Raw genomic sequence first — 16,987 nt, 5'->3', positions numbered from 1 at the left:
TGTCTACTGTAGTGCTGCCTAACCCTTTCACAGTACTCTGTGTTTGTCTACTGTAGTGCTGCTCCTAACCCTTTCACAGTACTCTGTGTTTATCTACTCAAAGTACTCTGTGTTTGTCTACTGTAGTGCTGCCTAACCCTTTCACAGTACTCTGTGTTTGTCTACTGTAGTGCTGCCTAACCCTTTCACAGTACTCTGTGTTTGTCTACTGTAGTGCTGCCTAACCCTTTCACAGTACTCTGTGTTTGTCTACTGTAGTGCTGCCTAACCCTTTCACAGTACTCTGTGTTTGTCTACTGTAGTGCTGCCTAACCCTTTCACAGTACTCTGTGTTTGTCTACTGTAGTGCTGCCTAACCCTTTCACAGTACTCTGTGTTTATCTACTGTAGTGCTGCCTAACCCTTTCACAGTACTCTGTGTTTATCTACTGTAGTGCTGCCTAACCCTTTCACAGTACTCTGTGTTTATCTACTGTAGTGCTGCCTAACCCTTTCACAGTACTCTGTGTTTGTCTACTGTAGTGCCTAACCCTTTGCTGTAGTGCTGCCTAACCCTAACCCTTTCACAGTACTCTGTGTTTGTCTACTGTAGTGCTGCCTAACCCTTTCACAGTACTCTGTGTTTGTCTACTGTAGTGCTGCCTAACCCTTTCACAGTACTCTGTGTTTGTCTACTGTAGTGCTGCCTAACCCTTTCACAGTACTCTGTGTTTGTCTACTGTAGTGCTGCCTAACCCTTTCACAGTACTCTGTGTTTGTCTACTGTAGTGCTGCCTAATCCTTTCACAGTACTCTGTGTTTATCTACTGTAGTGCTGCCTAACCCTTTCACAGGTTTGACAGCTGTGCACTGCATTTGTTGATTCTCCATTATTAGAAAAACCTGTCAGTCTTTTGTAGGAAAAATGATTGTAAATCGTACTGATATCAGTTTACATCTTCACTGTAGATCTCTTTGCAAACAGATGTGGATCCTGCTGTCATGCTGTCTCTGTCCTGTTTGTGTGCTTCAGGGATATCTATGTGCAACCATATGGTTGCATTTCCAAACAGCACATTACAGAATGATGAGCATGAAGGCAGTGCCATCACCTGTACCAGGCACTAGCTCCCTGGTTGTTTCTCTGAAATTGTGTGCACAAATTAGTTTACATCCCTGTTAGTTAGCATTTTTCCTTTGCCAAGATAATCCGTCCACCTGACAGGTGTGGCATATCAAGAAGCTGATTAAACAAACAGCATAATCATTAAACAGGTGCTGGGGACAATAAAAGGCCACTTTAAAATGTGCAGTTTTGTTACACAAGACAATGCCACAGATGTCTCAAGTTTTCAATCAGTGGGTGGGGGGCCTGGGGGGTTGCTGAGGAGTACTTATGTCGGTAATAAAGCCCCTTTGTGGAGAAAATCTTATTGTGATTGGCTGGGCCTGGTTCCTCAATGGGTGGTTCTGGTTAGAAAGTGGATGGACCTATGCCCTCCAATGCCCACCCTTGGCTGCACCCCTGCCCAGTCATGTGAATATGTGATTAGGGCCTAATGGATTTATTTAAATTGAATGATTTAAATTTCATACTCTTGATGGCCAAATACATTTACACTTTTCACAAGTCCTGACATCCTAAAAAAATCCTTGTCTTAGGTCAGTTAGGATCACCACATTATTTTAAGAATGTGAAATGTCAGGATAATAACAGAGACAATGATTTATTATTTATTTCATCACATTCCCAGTGGATCAGAAATTGTACATACACTCAATTAGTATTTGGTAGCATTGCCTATAAATTGTTAAACTTGGTTCAAACGTTTCAGGTAGCTTTCCATAAGCTTCCCACAATAATGTGGTGAATTCTTGCCCATTCCTCCTGACAGAGCTGGTGTAACTGAGTCAGATTTGTAGGCCTCTTTGCTCGCACACACTTTTTCAGTTCTGCCCACACATTTTCTATAGGATTGATGTCAGGGCTTTGTGATGGCCACTCCAATCCCTTGACTTTGTTGTCCTTAAGCCATTCTGCCACAACTTTGGAAGTATGCTTGGGGTCACTGTCCTTTTGCAAGACCCATTTGCGACCAAGCTTTAACTTCCTGACTGTTGTCTTGAGATGGTGCTTCAATATATCCACATCATTTTTCTCCCTCATGATGCCATCTATTTTGTGCCGTGCACCAGTCCCTCCTGCAGCAAAGCACCCCTACAACATGATGCTGCCACCCCCGTGCTTCACGGTTGGGATGGTGTCCTTCGGCTTGCAAGCCTCCCCCTTTTCCTCCAAACGTAACAATGGTCATCATAGCCAAACAATTGTTGGAAAAATTACTTGTGTCATTCCCAAAGAAGATGTCCCAACCGACCTGCCAAAACTACAGTTTGTTAACAATAAATTTGTGGAGTGATTGAAAATCGAGATTTAATTCTAAGTGTATGTAAACTTCCGCCGACTACAACTGTACATTATATCTCCATGAGATAGATCTACAGTATATCGCCATGACGTAGACCTACAGTATATTCCCATGACGTAGACCTACTCTATATTCCATAATGTAGACTTACAGTATATCGTCATGACGTAGACCTACAGTAAATCAAATGTTTATTTGTCACATACACATGGTTAGCAGATGTTAATGCGAGTGTAGCGAAATGCTTGTGCTTCTAGTTCCGACAATGCGGTAATAACCAACAAGTAATCTAACTAACAATTCCAAAACTACTGTCTTATACACAGTGTAAGGGGATAAAGAATATGTACATAAAGATATATGAGCAGCATAGGCAAGATACAGTATGACGTAGACCTACAGCATATCCCCATAATGTAGACCTACGGTATATTGACATAACGTAGACCCCTGGGGCGACAGGGTAGCTTAGTGGTTAGAGCGTTGGACTAGTAACCGAAAGGTTGCAAGTTCATATCCCCGATCTGACAAGGTACAAATCTGTCATCCTGCCCCTGAACAGGCAGTTAACCCACTGTTCCTAGGCCATCATTGAAAATAAGAATTTGTTCTTAACTGACCTGCCTAGTTAAATAAAGGTAAAATAAAATTCTAATTAAAATCCCCATAATGTAGACCTACAATATATTGCCATAGCGTAGACCTACAGCAAATCCCCATAATGTATACCTACAGTATTTCCCCATGACTTAGACCTACAGTATTTCCCCATGACATAGACCTACAGTATTTCCCCATGACTTAGACCTACAGTATTTCCCCATGACTTAGACCTACAGTATTTCCCCATGACATAGACCTACAGAATTTCCCCATGACATATACCTACAGTATTTCCCCATGACGTAGACTTACAGTATTTCCCCATGACATAGACCTACAGTATTTCCCCATGACATAGACCTACAGTATTTCCCCATGATGTAGACCTACAGTATTTCCCCATGACTTAGACCTACAGTATTTCCCCATGACATAGACCTACAGTATTTCCCCATGACGTAGACCTACAGTATTTCCCCATGACTTAGACCTACAGTATTTCCCCATGACTTAGACCTACAGTATTTCCCCATGACATAGACTGCCAGTATTTCCACGTGACATGTTGGTCACATGGTTACTGGTCATGTCTTACTGACTTTTTCAATCTTTGTAACAAGTTATGAATGATGGTAACTAGTGAAGGTAACCCCGAGTGATTAGTGGTTAACCCTTTTTAATCTGGTGTAGTTTTCTATGCTTGTTGGTTTTGCTTTTAAGCGCTTTGAGATTCAGTTTGTAATGAAAAGCACTACAGAAGTAAAAAAAACAGATTATTATTATTATTATTATTATTAGTCTGTGCGTAGTGCTGCTATTATGTAATTAACATATAAAGGATCTAGAGTTATAATCACGTCACTTCCAGAACATTCCGCCAGTCATCCCAACAGTAGGAAAGTGTCTTCAGAATTAAATTAATCTGAGATTGAGACACATATTAAATCAGCCAAAGAGAAAGCCCAATTGTTGTATGTTTCCTTTTTATCCTCTGATAATAACGAACTAATTATGATCCACAGCTTCATCACCTGCAGAACTGCTGCTTTGTTTGACCAGACACACTGGGACAACACAGCAAGACAGCCAAAGTGACATGTACTGTAGCTGCTTCTCAAGAGCCCTGCTGTACGTCTTCTCCATCCTTCTCTATTCTCTCTCTCTCTATCTACCTCTCTTGCTCCCTCTCCCTCTTTCTCTTTCTCTAGTCGTTCGGCTTTCGCCCCCACTCCGCACCCACACCCAGCAGAGTCGGCAGCAGCTATGTAAAAAAACAAATCCAGGACATGTGCAGAAATCTCCATATCAATAGCCATGGCAAGTCGGGATCCAGAAAATCAGGAACGTTATTTTAATTACCCTCTGATCTCCTATGGCTGTGGCCTGGGTTTTTGTGAAACAGGCTAGAGCTCCTGTGTCTCAACCCTCCCCCTTATTGACAACACACAGAGAGAGACAGAGTGAGAGGCAAAGTGAGAGAGACAGAAGAAGAAGGAAAGAGAGAGAAAGCTCTCCCACCAGAACTCTATCCCACCCTTACCATCCTCTCTCCACTCCTCCTTCCCTCCATCCCTTTCTCCCACGCAACCACTTGCTTTCTCTCACCGAGGAGCCTAGTTACTCGCTGGACAGGGGAATCGATACAGGGGAAAGTGAAGGTGAAGGTCCACAGCAGGAGGCAATGCACCCCTTTATTAAGGGGGGCGGACTGGCCATCTGGCAAAGATGAGCTGGAAAATTATGTGTTGGTAAATGTTTTGCCCAGTGGGCCTGTCTAACTTGTTTGCTTTTTGTTTAAAATAATCATTAACTGGTTAATAGTGCGGTCCCTTAAGAGAAAATTGGCCGGTGAAAGGGGCTTCGAAGAGAAAAATGCGCCGGTGTCTTAGAAATGCTCGGGCCGATTTCTGCTCCCAGTCCGCCCCTGCCCTTTATTAACTCCCCCCTCACCTCAACCCTCTCCCTTGACAAGTGCTCCTCATATGGCTCTTGTCAAAAGTAGTCTACCATGTAGGGAATAGGGTGACATTTGAGACTCAGACAAGATGGAAGACTCCATAGACACCCCTGCATGCCTCTTCTCCTCCTTCCCTCTCGCCCCTCCTATTCCACTCCATCTACAGCAGAAGTACATCGCATACAGACACCTCTACAGCAAATGGGTTTGGAAGAAGAAGAAAATTGTGCAACACTCAACCCTTTAGTCTGTGGAAGAGGAATGAACATGGGAACTCCTCAGAGAAGGGACAGAGGGTGGAACAGAGGACTGGACTAAGTGTTCTGTCCTCTGTACTGCCATGTGTATTCCCATAGACAGAAGTGTTTTTACCAATGTACTTTGCCACTGAATAAGCACGGATTGAGACTTGTTGATGTGTAAAGCCGATGGGGTCTGTTATGTCAAATGCGGACGATTCCCTGATCCACCTCTACGCAGACGACACCATTCTGTATACTTCCGGCCCGTCCTTAAACGCTCTTAAACACTATTAAAACCAAATGCATGCTTTTGCCTGCACGACTAGCATCAACACCCTGGATGGTTCCGACTTAGAATATGTGGACATCTATAAGTACCTAGGTGTTTGGCTAGACTGTAAACTCTCCTTCCAGACTCATATCAAACATCTCCAATCTAAAATCAAATCTAGAGTCGGCTTTCAATTCCGCAACAAAGCCTCCTTCACTCACGCCGCCAAACTTACCCTAGTAAAACTGACTATCCTACCGATCCCTGACTTCGGCGATGTTATCTACAAAATAGCTTCCAATACTCTACTCAGCAAACTGGATGCAGTTTATCACAGTGCCATCCGTTTTGTTACTAAAGCACCTTATACCACCCACCACTGCGACCTGTATGCTCTAGTCGGCTGGCCCTCGCTACATATTCGTCGCCAGACCCACTGGCTCCAGGTCATCTACAAGTCCATGCTAGGTAAAGCTCCGCCTTATCTCAGTTTACTGGTCATGATGGCAACACCCACCCGTAGCACGCGCTCCAGTAGGTGTATCTCACTGATCATCCCTAAAGCCAACACCTCATTTGGCCGCCTTTTGTTCCAGTTCTCTGCTGCCTGTCACTGGAACGAATTGCAAAAATCGCTGAAGTTGGAGACTTTTATCTCCCTCACCAACTTCAAACATCTGCTATCTGAGCAGCTAACCGATCGCTGCAGCTGTACATAGTCTATCGGTAAATAGCCCACCCAATTTTACCTACCTCATCCCCATACTGTTTATTTATTTACTTTTCTGCTCTTTTGCACACCAATATCTCTACCTGTACATGACAATCTGATCATTTATCACTCCAGTGTTAATCTGCAAAATTGTAATTATTTGCCTACCTCCTCATGCCTTTTGCACACAATGTATATATACTTTTTTTCTACTGTGTTATTGACTTTTTAATTGTTTACTCCATGTGTAACTCTGTGTTGTCTGTTCACACTGCTATGCTTTATCTTGGCCAGGTCGCAGTTGCAAATGAGAACTTGTTCTCAACTAGCCTACCTGGTTAAATAAAGGTGAAATAAAATAAATAAATAAAAACATCTAACTGACTCAGACTTGTTGATGTGTGAAGCCGATGGGTTCCTATCAGGGTCTGTCATGTCAAATCTAACTGACTGAGACTTGTTGATGTGTGAAGCCGATTGTCACGTTCTGACCTTAGTTCTTTTGTTATGTCTTTGTTTTAAGTATGGTCAGGGCGTGAGTTGGGTGGGTTGTCTATGTTATTTTTCCTATGATTTGGGATTTCTGTGTTTGGCCTGATATGGTTCTCAATCAGAGGCAGCTGTCAATCATTGTCCCCGATTGAGAACCATACGTAGGTAGCCTGGTTTCACTTTTGAGTTGTGGGTGCTTATGTTCTGTTCTGTTTTGTTTCACTGTTCAGGACTGTTCGTTTTGTCATTTTATTGTTTTGTTCAGTGTTCAGTATTTCTTATTAAAACAAGATGAACACTTACCACGCCGCACCTTGGTCCTCCTCTCTTTTCCCCAACGACGAACGTTACACCGATGGGTTCCTATGAGGGTCTGACATGTCACATCTAACTGACTGAGACTTGTTGATGTGTGAGGCTGATGGGTTCCTATGAGGGTCTGACATGTCAAATCTAACTGAGTTGGTCTACCTAATGTAGATACTGTATGTGTTGAATTGGAACAAAAATCTTTACAGAGATGTGCAAACATACAATCCACAAATGCAATTGAATTATGACGCTGTTTTAAATCAGTGTACTAGATGTTTCTGGAATATTGGTTTTGATTAGTTCTCTTCAAACTGATCTAAAAGTGGAGTCTATTTCAGACATTTACCTTCAGTGGATTTCATAAGTATCGAAATGTATTAATTAATTTAGATATTTTTGTCATTGATCTACACAAAATACTCCATAATGACGAAGTGAAAATAAAATTCTACAAATAATATAATGAAATAACTAAAATATATTAGGATTAACAGATCACATAATAGGTTACATGGACTCACTCTGTGAGAAATAATAGGGATTGACATGATTTTCGAATGACCAACACTTTCTCTGCCCCCCATATATACAACATATGTATGGTCCCTCAGGCAAGTATTGAATTCCAAACACAGATTCAACTACAAAGACCAGGGAGCTGGATCTGAAAACACCAGCAAGGATAATAACCCCAAAATATGCATGTAAATGAGTTTGGTCCATCTCCTTCCATCTTTCTCCAAAACCACGCCTTCCCTCCAAATTAGTACTATCCAGAATAATGTTTTGAATGGTATCTGGCATGAACAGTTGAACAGTTAAAAATAATTTATCTCCTGCACATGAGTAACCACCAGGGTGGTCCTGGGTGTATCTTTATCACATTGGCAGCCATAAGGGGTGGTCCTGGTTACCTCGTTATCACATTGGCAGTTATGAGGGGTGGTCCTGGGTGTATCTTTATCACATTGGCAGCCATAAGGGGTGGTCTTTGTTACATCTTTATCACATTGGCAGCCATGAGGGGTGGCTCATTCCTTGGGCAAGCCCATATTTCTCCTCCTACAGCTGCTGATGATCTGGTTGCTGACAGGCTGGTCTTGGGGCTGGCTGCTGATGGGCTGGTCCTGGTGCTGGATTCTGAAGGGCTGGTCCTGGGGCTGATGGGCTGATCCTGGGGATGGTTGCTGATGGGCTGGTCCTGGGTATGGTTTCTGACGGGCTGGTCCTGGGGCTGGTTGCTGACGGGCTGGTCCTGGTGCTGGTTGCTGACGGGCTGGTCCTGGGGCTGGCTGAGGGTCAATCTCATCCTCTTCTTTCAACTCACTGTCAGTCTCCAAATTGACAGAGACATGATCCTTATGTTTAGAAAATAATAATAATAATTCCATTATTCAACAATACCATTATTCCATTATTCAACAATAGCGTATGAAAGCAGATCTAACTAAATGGAGCAATCTTCCCATAAATCTAACAGTTAGAAAAACCTCTTTAGAATGGCGTGGCTGCCAAAGGTTTTGTATTTAAAATACAATTAATCGAAAAAATTTGAATGTTTCTCATTTAAATCAAGTCTGAGGGTGGTTTTAACCTTCCAGACATGGAATGGTATCAACTCTCTCCCCAAGGCTTTTACTTGGGTAGCGAGTTGATACACTAAAGAGGAACAATGGGTACATATTGAAGATGCGCATGCTCATCCCCAGAATCTTTTTACGTGTCTATTTTCAAAGGATAAAGCTAAGAATGTTTCAAAGGATAAAGCTAAGAACAACTTCATAGTTAAGAGCAGTATAAGACTATGGAAGAAAATTATACGTATTCTACAAGACCCGATATCATTTCATAAAAACACAACCTTATGAAAAAAAGCCTTCTATAGCTGTTCACAATTCACTGATAAATTGGTCCACATGGAAAACTAAAGGCATAGAAACAGTAAATGACTTGGTAACAGGAAATAATATTTGCTTTCATGATATAATAAAAAAAGCAATTTTGGACTGACCATTGTATATAGTTTCAAATAAATACAATTTAAAAGTTTCATATTACAGCATTTCTAAACAAAATCTTTTGGACATCAGAGCAGACTTGAGGGAATATTATTTGAGGAGGATTTTTTATTCATATGATGGTAAGATATACAAAACCTTGCAGAGAGTATATCCAACTGACAATATCATAGATACCAAGACATAAAAAACCTGGTGTTGAGGGAGAGTTGGAGCATAACTAACGAAAATACAGAGAAGGGAAAGGAAAGCTGTGTTTCTCATGTTTGGCTGCTCTGACACTGTTAAACTGTAGCTTATTTTGAGGTACATCTGACACTGTTAAACTGTAGCTTATTTTGAGGTACATCTGACACTGTTAAACTGTAGCTTATTTTGAGGTACATCTGACACTGTTATACTGTAGCTTATGTTGAGATACATCTGACACTGTTAAACTGTAGCTTATTTTGAGGTACATCTGACACTGTTATACTGTAGCTTATGTTGAGATACATCTGACAGTGTTACACTGTAGCTTATTTTGAGGTACATCTGACACTGTTATACTGTAGTTTATGTTGAGGTACATCTGACAGTGTTATACTGTAGTTTATGTTGAGGTACATCTGACACTGTTAAACTGTAGTGTATGTTGAGATACATCTGACAGTGTTAAACTGTAGTTTATGTTGAGGTACATCTGACACTGTTATACTGTAGTTTATGTTGAGATACATCTGACACTGTTAAACTGTAGCTTATGTTGATATACATCTGACACTGTTGAACTGTAGCTTATGTTGAGGTACATCTGACAGTGTTAAACTGTAGTTTATGTTGAGGTACATCTGACACTGTTATACTGTAGTTTATGTTGAGATACATCTGACAGTGTTAAACTGTAGTTTATGTTGAGGTACATCTGACACTGTTATACTGTAGTTTATGTTGAGGTACATCTGACAGTGTTAAACTGTAACTTATGTTGAGGTACATCTGACACTGTTAAACTGTAGTTTATGTTGAGGTACATCTGACACTGTTATACTGTAGTTTATGTTGAGGTACATCTGACAGTGTTATACTGTAGTTTATGTTGAGGTACATCTGACACTGTTAAACTGTAGTGTATGTTGAGATACATCTGACTGTGTTAAACTGTAGTTTATGTTGAGGTACATCTGACACTGTTAAACTGTAACTTATGTTGAGGTACATCTGACTGTGTTATACTGTAGCTTATGTTGAGGTACATCTGACAGTGTTAAACTGTAACTTATGTTGAGGTACATCTGACTGTGTTATACTGTAGCTTATGTTGAGATACATCTCACCTCACAATCAGATTGGTGTACTTCATGAGAAAATGTCATTGAGCTAAAGATTGAGAGAAAATGTGCGAATCTCTCAACAACAACAAAATAGATTCCAGAGATTCACAATTGTGTCTCATATCCAACAACGTATCCAATACAAACACCCCTCCAGATTGAAACATGTTATTCAAAACTCACTATTATCTTGGTAATGCATTAGTGGGGGAACTGGTTGATTTTCTTGTTATTTCTAGTGAAGGACATTACCTCCCTTAGTGATGTCACCAAGTCATCCCCCTACAGGAAGTGGTCCCTTAGTGATTTCAACAAGCCATCCCCCTACAGGAAGTGCTTCATTAGTGATGTCACCAAGCCATGCCCCTACAGGAAGTAGACACTCATAACAACAGTCCATAGCCTGAAGCTGTTACTGTCACATCCTGTCACATGGTGCCACACTGGTGTAGCCCAAAAGTTTTACAATAAGTCCAAAAATGGCACCCTATACCCTTTATAGTGCACTACTTTTTACCAGGGCCCATAGGAAAGTAGTATTCCCATCATGCCTTGGTCAAAAGTAGTGTACTACATAGGGAATATCGTGGCATTTCTGACATTACCTCCCTATTTTCTAACCAAGGTTTAAACTTAGCATTGGACATCTTTCCTCTCTCAGGTGGCCTGGTATTGTGTATGAACATCTGATCACCATGATAATAGGACGTGGTCCGTCTTGTGCAACCTAACGAGTCTGTTGTTTGTTTATCTCCAACTAACGCTGAGCACAGCATCCAGGGGAATCTGCCAGAGTCTGTGTGTGTTGCAGTGTATGTTGCAGTGTGTGTGTGTGTGTGTGTGTGTGTGTGTGTGTGTGTGTGTGTGTGTGTGTGTGTGTGTGTGTGTGTGTGTGTGTGTGTGTGTGTGTGTGTGTGCGTGCGTGCGTGCGTGCGTGCGTGCGTGTGTGTGTGCGTGTTTGCTCAACAATGTGAATCCCAGTGTGCTGAATGATAAAGGTCAGTGATACTGAGAGAGGAGCCTGTTGAAGTTTGCCTGCCTCTACATAACTAGCGCTCTGTGCTCTCAGCTCACCCCACAGTGCCAACAACTAGCACGCCCAGCCTTGTGTGTGTGGGCGGATATGTGTGTGTGTGTGTGTGGGGGGGGGGGGCTTAGCTGTAGAATTCTGCAAAAATATAATCTGTGTACAACATAAAACACCAATGCATGAAGTGTCACGAGTCCAACCGAGGTTGTTTCCCCTTCCCGGGCGGGTGGAGCTCGGCGGTCGTCGTCACCGGCCTATTAGCTGCCACTGATTGTTTTTCCTCCCCCTCCTTGTATGTTTAGTGGTAGCACCTGTTCATGTTAATTAGTTTGTCTTTATTAGACAGCCGGCCCGCCTGGTTGTTGTGCGGGATTATTTCTATGTAACCTTCGGCTCTGTTGTAGAGGTACGTGTTAGTGCCTAGTCGTGATTTTTTTCCATTGTACTTTTTGATTCCCTGTGGTTGGGAACGTTACCTTTGTGAGCACCCTGTGGTGCGTTGGTGCTATTAAAAGACGCACAGCATTGAACTCTGTCTCCTGCATTTGACTCCACACCCACGACACCCGGAGCATTACATGAAGTGCAGAATTAGGCTGATTCCGGCTAATTATCAAAATCCATAAATGAGCCGTTAAATTCTACAACCACCTAAAAGGATGTGATTCCCCCCCAAAATATTTTTACCTGTTGCCACAAGAAAAGGGCAACCAGTGAAGAGGGTTCCTGGAAAACCGGGGTGACGGCACTGCTACCAGCCGGGTTACAGAGGTGCTGGGAGGTTACTGATGTTGATGTGATTTTTAATTAATCTCTCAATTTAGGATAATACTGTTTATTTTATACTTTATTTCATTGTATTATTTATCATGTCTCATACTTGGCTAAACACTACCAAGCCATGCAAACAGCTATGGAATTAACCCAGAACAGGTGTGTGTCTTTTTTGATCAATAATTGATCAAGAATTCCCAATAGGCTTGTGTCACGCCCTGAACATAGTTTGCTTTGTATGTTTATAGGTTTTGTTTGGTCAGGGTGTGATCTGAGTGGGCATTCTATGTTGTATGTCTAGTTTGTCTGTTTCTGTGTTTGGCCTGATATGGTTCTCAATCAGAGGCAGGTGTTAGTCGTTGTCTCTGATTGGGAACCATATTTAGGTAGCCTGTTTTGTCATTGTGGTTGATTGTCTATGTTAGGTGCTTGTGTCAGCACATTTGATATATTGCGTCATGGTCGTTGTTCATTTATTGTTTTGTTCAGTTTACTTGGTGTTTTCGTCATCCATTAAAACGATGCATTCACACCACACTGCGCTTTGGTCCGCTTCTTACGATGATCGTGACAGCTTGATCTGATCCTCAACCCTATTACGACAGCATATAATGCACAGTCATATGCAAAACCATAAAACTCTGACAAGAAAACAATGAAACCTTAACACGGCGACATGCATTGCCATTATTATTGCCAACTGTTTAGCCATAAGTAAAGGCCTTTCATAAAGAGGCTGTCATGATTGACTGTGACACATGTTTAACACGTATTGCTTGTTACAGAAGACTACTGTTGTTCATTGAATATCCATTCATCCCTGTTACACCTTTATGTGTTGGCTCTCTATATCTGTACATAGTGTGACATGTGGTTTCCCTAAAGTTATTACACCCTCAACCTGAATCTGAAATGACCTTTAGGATCTTTCTTTGGGGTTCTAATCTCCCCGGTGTACATGCACCGAACATCCATAGGCTGGAGCCACCTGGAAGCTCTGTGCAGGTACATGTAAAGAGAACTAAATAGGAAACTCAACAGTGTGTTAGGCTGAGAAACATTATTTAGATGGCTGTTTTATTGTTGTTGAAAGCTTGAAATGTACACAATGCAAAGGGACCTTATTTCTAACACACACACACACGCACGCACACACACACACACACACACACACACACACACACACACACACACACACACACACACACACACACACACACACACACACACACACACACACACACACACACACACACACACACACACACACACACACACACACACACACACAACACACACACAATCACCCTCCCAGACATTCCTGCTTCATAGATATCAACCCTAAAGGGCAATAAAGTACTGTAGGTAGTGTGGGGCCATACTCTTTCAAAAGTTCAAACACAGACCCCCCCAGTTCAACCAGGTCCCTAGACATCAATCAGCATGACAACTTCAAAGGAATAGATGCAATATATATATAAAATAACACACCATCTAACATGTGACAACAGGAACAGGATGTCCTGGCTGGATGCCCATATTTGGGCATGTACGTGTCATCTGGACATTGGGTCATAAATCAAAATTTTGACCCGTGCCGTCTACTTTATTCTCTCTCTAGCCTGGATCGGAACCATGGACTGAAGTGATGACTCTTGCACTGAGATGAGGTGCCTTAGACCTCTGTACCACTCGGCAGCCTAAATATGTTATTCTCCAAAATAAAACACTAAGTTGCACTTCACTGAATGTAGCAGAGTGTAAGGCTGATATACCTGATACTGCAGCTACACTACTGTATTCAGATCATAGCTATTAGTTACGTTACTTTCATGTGACTATCTCTCTCTTTTTCTCTGAGCTCTCTGTCTTCCTTTCCCTCAGAGCCATGCTTGTATAACCCACCCAACAACACTGCTCCTCCCAACAACAACCCTCTCGAAGCATGCATGTGTGACTGACTGACTGACTCGTGTCTGTGTGTGTGACTGACTAGCGTCTGTGTGAGAGAGAGAGACCCAGGCCTGGATGAACACACTGACCTTTATTTCTGACCTGGTGCCATTGTGGATTGGTTGAGGGACGGAAACGCCATGTGTCAGGCAAGTCGGGCGAGACGTCTGACACTGTGACTTCCTTTTACTCTGAGCCATGCTTGTATTTCTGACCACTACCGCTCCTCCCAAGGCAACAGCAACCCTCTAGAAGCATGCAGGTGTGACTCTGATTGTGTGCGTGTGCGTGTTCGTGGGTGTGTGTGGTCCTGAGCTACAGGTATTTAGATTTGGGTATGTCATTTTAGGCGAAAATAGAAAAAAAGGGGAGGATCCGCATGGTATGTGTTTCATTAGTTCATTGTTGACATTTTGCTTGTCAGCACTCAAGTTTTCAAGATACGTAACTTTCAAAATACAGAAATCATCCCCATATGATGCAAAATGCCTCATACAGGGATGATTAATTGAGTTCTGACAAGCAACACATTTAGTGACTATGCCAAAAATGGACTAATGAAACAAATACCAAAAGATAGTTTTGGGGTGGAATTTTCTTTTAACTTCCTGAATTGAAATGAAATTGACCCCATCCCTGATCTCCATCACTCCCACCACCACCCAAGCCTGTTACCTATCCTGACCTGCGTTCTTTACCCCATAGGCTCCTGACCTGACTGTTGTTATCTGACCCCTCTTCACTTAGTCTTCCCATGGCATCCACATACTGTCAGATGATGCTGCCATCGGTTGGCTGGGTGTTGCCCTGGACGCAGTGGAATAGGATTAATCAACTATTTGCCTATTTTCCACACTACAGCACACTGACTGAAATTCACTTTACAGGCCTGAGAAATTAATGTGAACAGGGATTAGTCAAATAGCTACAGAGGCTGTAGTGAGGCTTTGACCCCCCTTGGGTGCTGTAACTAACAAACACAATATCCATTATTTTTGAGCTAGTGTTGCCCATTGCTTCAAATAAAATAACAGTCTCCAGTGGTTACGCTGGATGAACGGAGGAGAACATAGACAATGCTTTCGTCCCAAATGGCACCCTATTCCTTATATAGTGCACTACTATGGGCGCTGGTCAAAATAAGTGTAGTATATAGGGAATAGGGTGCCATTTGGGACTTCGACTAGCTCTGTCAATGCATCTGGTGCTTGTTGGCCATCGTTAAATAAAGAGGACTGGCTATTATTCTCAGATTTCATACAGTCTGTCTTTCTAAGGCATTTAGAACAAATCAATGCGTACTACAGTGGCTGCTCTGTCCAGACTGTGTTCCACAATACGTTGGGAATGTAACGATAGCCATGTTTTTTCATGAGACAGACATTTTGCAGTTTGCGTTTTATAACAGGCCTTGCTTCAATTTCAGAGTCTCTGGACTATGTCAAATGTGAAATGTAACCTAATGCTGGATTGGTTGTATTAGTGTATGGAGTATTTTAAATTCTGTATTCTGTTTTCAGTATTCTATATTCAATATTCTTTATTCTATATTCTATATTCTGTATTATGTATTCTGTATTATATATTATATATGCTGTATTCAATATGGTATATTGTGTATTCTGCATTCTGTATTCTGTATTACATGTTATTGTTATCCCTACTGACTGTCTATTACATGTTATTGTTATCCCTACTGTCTATTACATGTTATTGTTATCCCTACTGTCTATTACATGTTATTGTTATCCCTACTAACTGTCTATTACATGTTATTGTTATCTCTACTGACTGTCTATTACATGCTACTGTTATCCTACTAACTGTCTATTACATTTTATTGTTAGCCCTACTGACTGTCTATTACATGTTATTGTTATCCCTATTGACTGTATATTACATGTTATTGTTATCCCTACTGACTGTCTATTACATGCTATTGTTATCCTACTAACTGTCTATTACATGTTATTGTTAGCCCTACTGACTGTCTATTACATGTTATTGTTATCCCTATTGACTGTATATTACATGTTATTGTTATCCCTACTAACTGTCTATTACATGTTATTGTTATCCCTACTGACTGCCTATTACATGTTATTGTTATCCCTACTGACTGTCTATTACATGTTATTGTTAATTCTACTGATTGCCTATTACATGTTATTGTTAGCCCTACTAACTGTCTATTACATGTTATTGTTAACCCTACTGACTGTCTATTACATGTTATTGTTAACCCTATTGACTGTCTATTACATGTTATTGTTAATTCTAATCCCTTTGTCATTGCCCTTTTGGGGATGAAGTAAGTCGTATTAAGATGACACTGTTTTATTTTCACATACACCAGACCAGGGAAATACTTTGTACAACCTAGTCTGTCTTCATTAGTGGGAGGCAGAGAGGAGGGGTTGTCATGTTTTGTCTTATTTTGTCTTGTCATTTTGCTTTTCCCTCTGTTCGTTTTCCCCCTGCTGGTCTTTTTAGGTTCGTTCCCCTCTTTCTCTCTTCCTCCCTCTCTCTCTTCTCTCTATCGCTCCGTTCCTGCTCCCAGCTGTTCCTATTCCCCTAATCAATCATTTAGTCTTCCCACACCTGTTCCCTATCTTTCCCCCTGATTAGAGTCCCTATTTCTCCCCTTGTTTTCCGTTTCTGCCCTGTCGGATCATTGTCTATTGTTCACCATGCTGTGTCTGTGTATCGCCCTGTCGTGTCGTGTTTCCCTCAGATGCTGCGTGGTGAGCAGGTGTCTGAGTCTGCTACGTTCAAGTGCCTTCCCGAGGCAACCTGCAGTTCATGATCGAGTCTCCAGTCTGTTTCATTACGAGTGGAATTATGCTTTATGATTGTAGATTTACTTTACTGGATTAAAGACTCTGTTTTCGCCAAGTTGCTT

The sequence above is a fragment of the Oncorhynchus gorbuscha genome, linkage group LG06, assembly GCF_021184085.1.
Source record: "Oncorhynchus gorbuscha isolate QuinsamMale2020 ecotype Even-year linkage group LG06, OgorEven_v1.0, whole genome shotgun sequence".
In the NCBI taxonomy this organism is placed as follows: domain Eukaryota; kingdom Metazoa; phylum Chordata; class Actinopteri; order Salmoniformes; family Salmonidae; genus Oncorhynchus; species Oncorhynchus gorbuscha.
The sequence above is the reverse complement of the archived record's forward strand: the minus strand, read 5'-3'. Positions refer to the sequence as shown.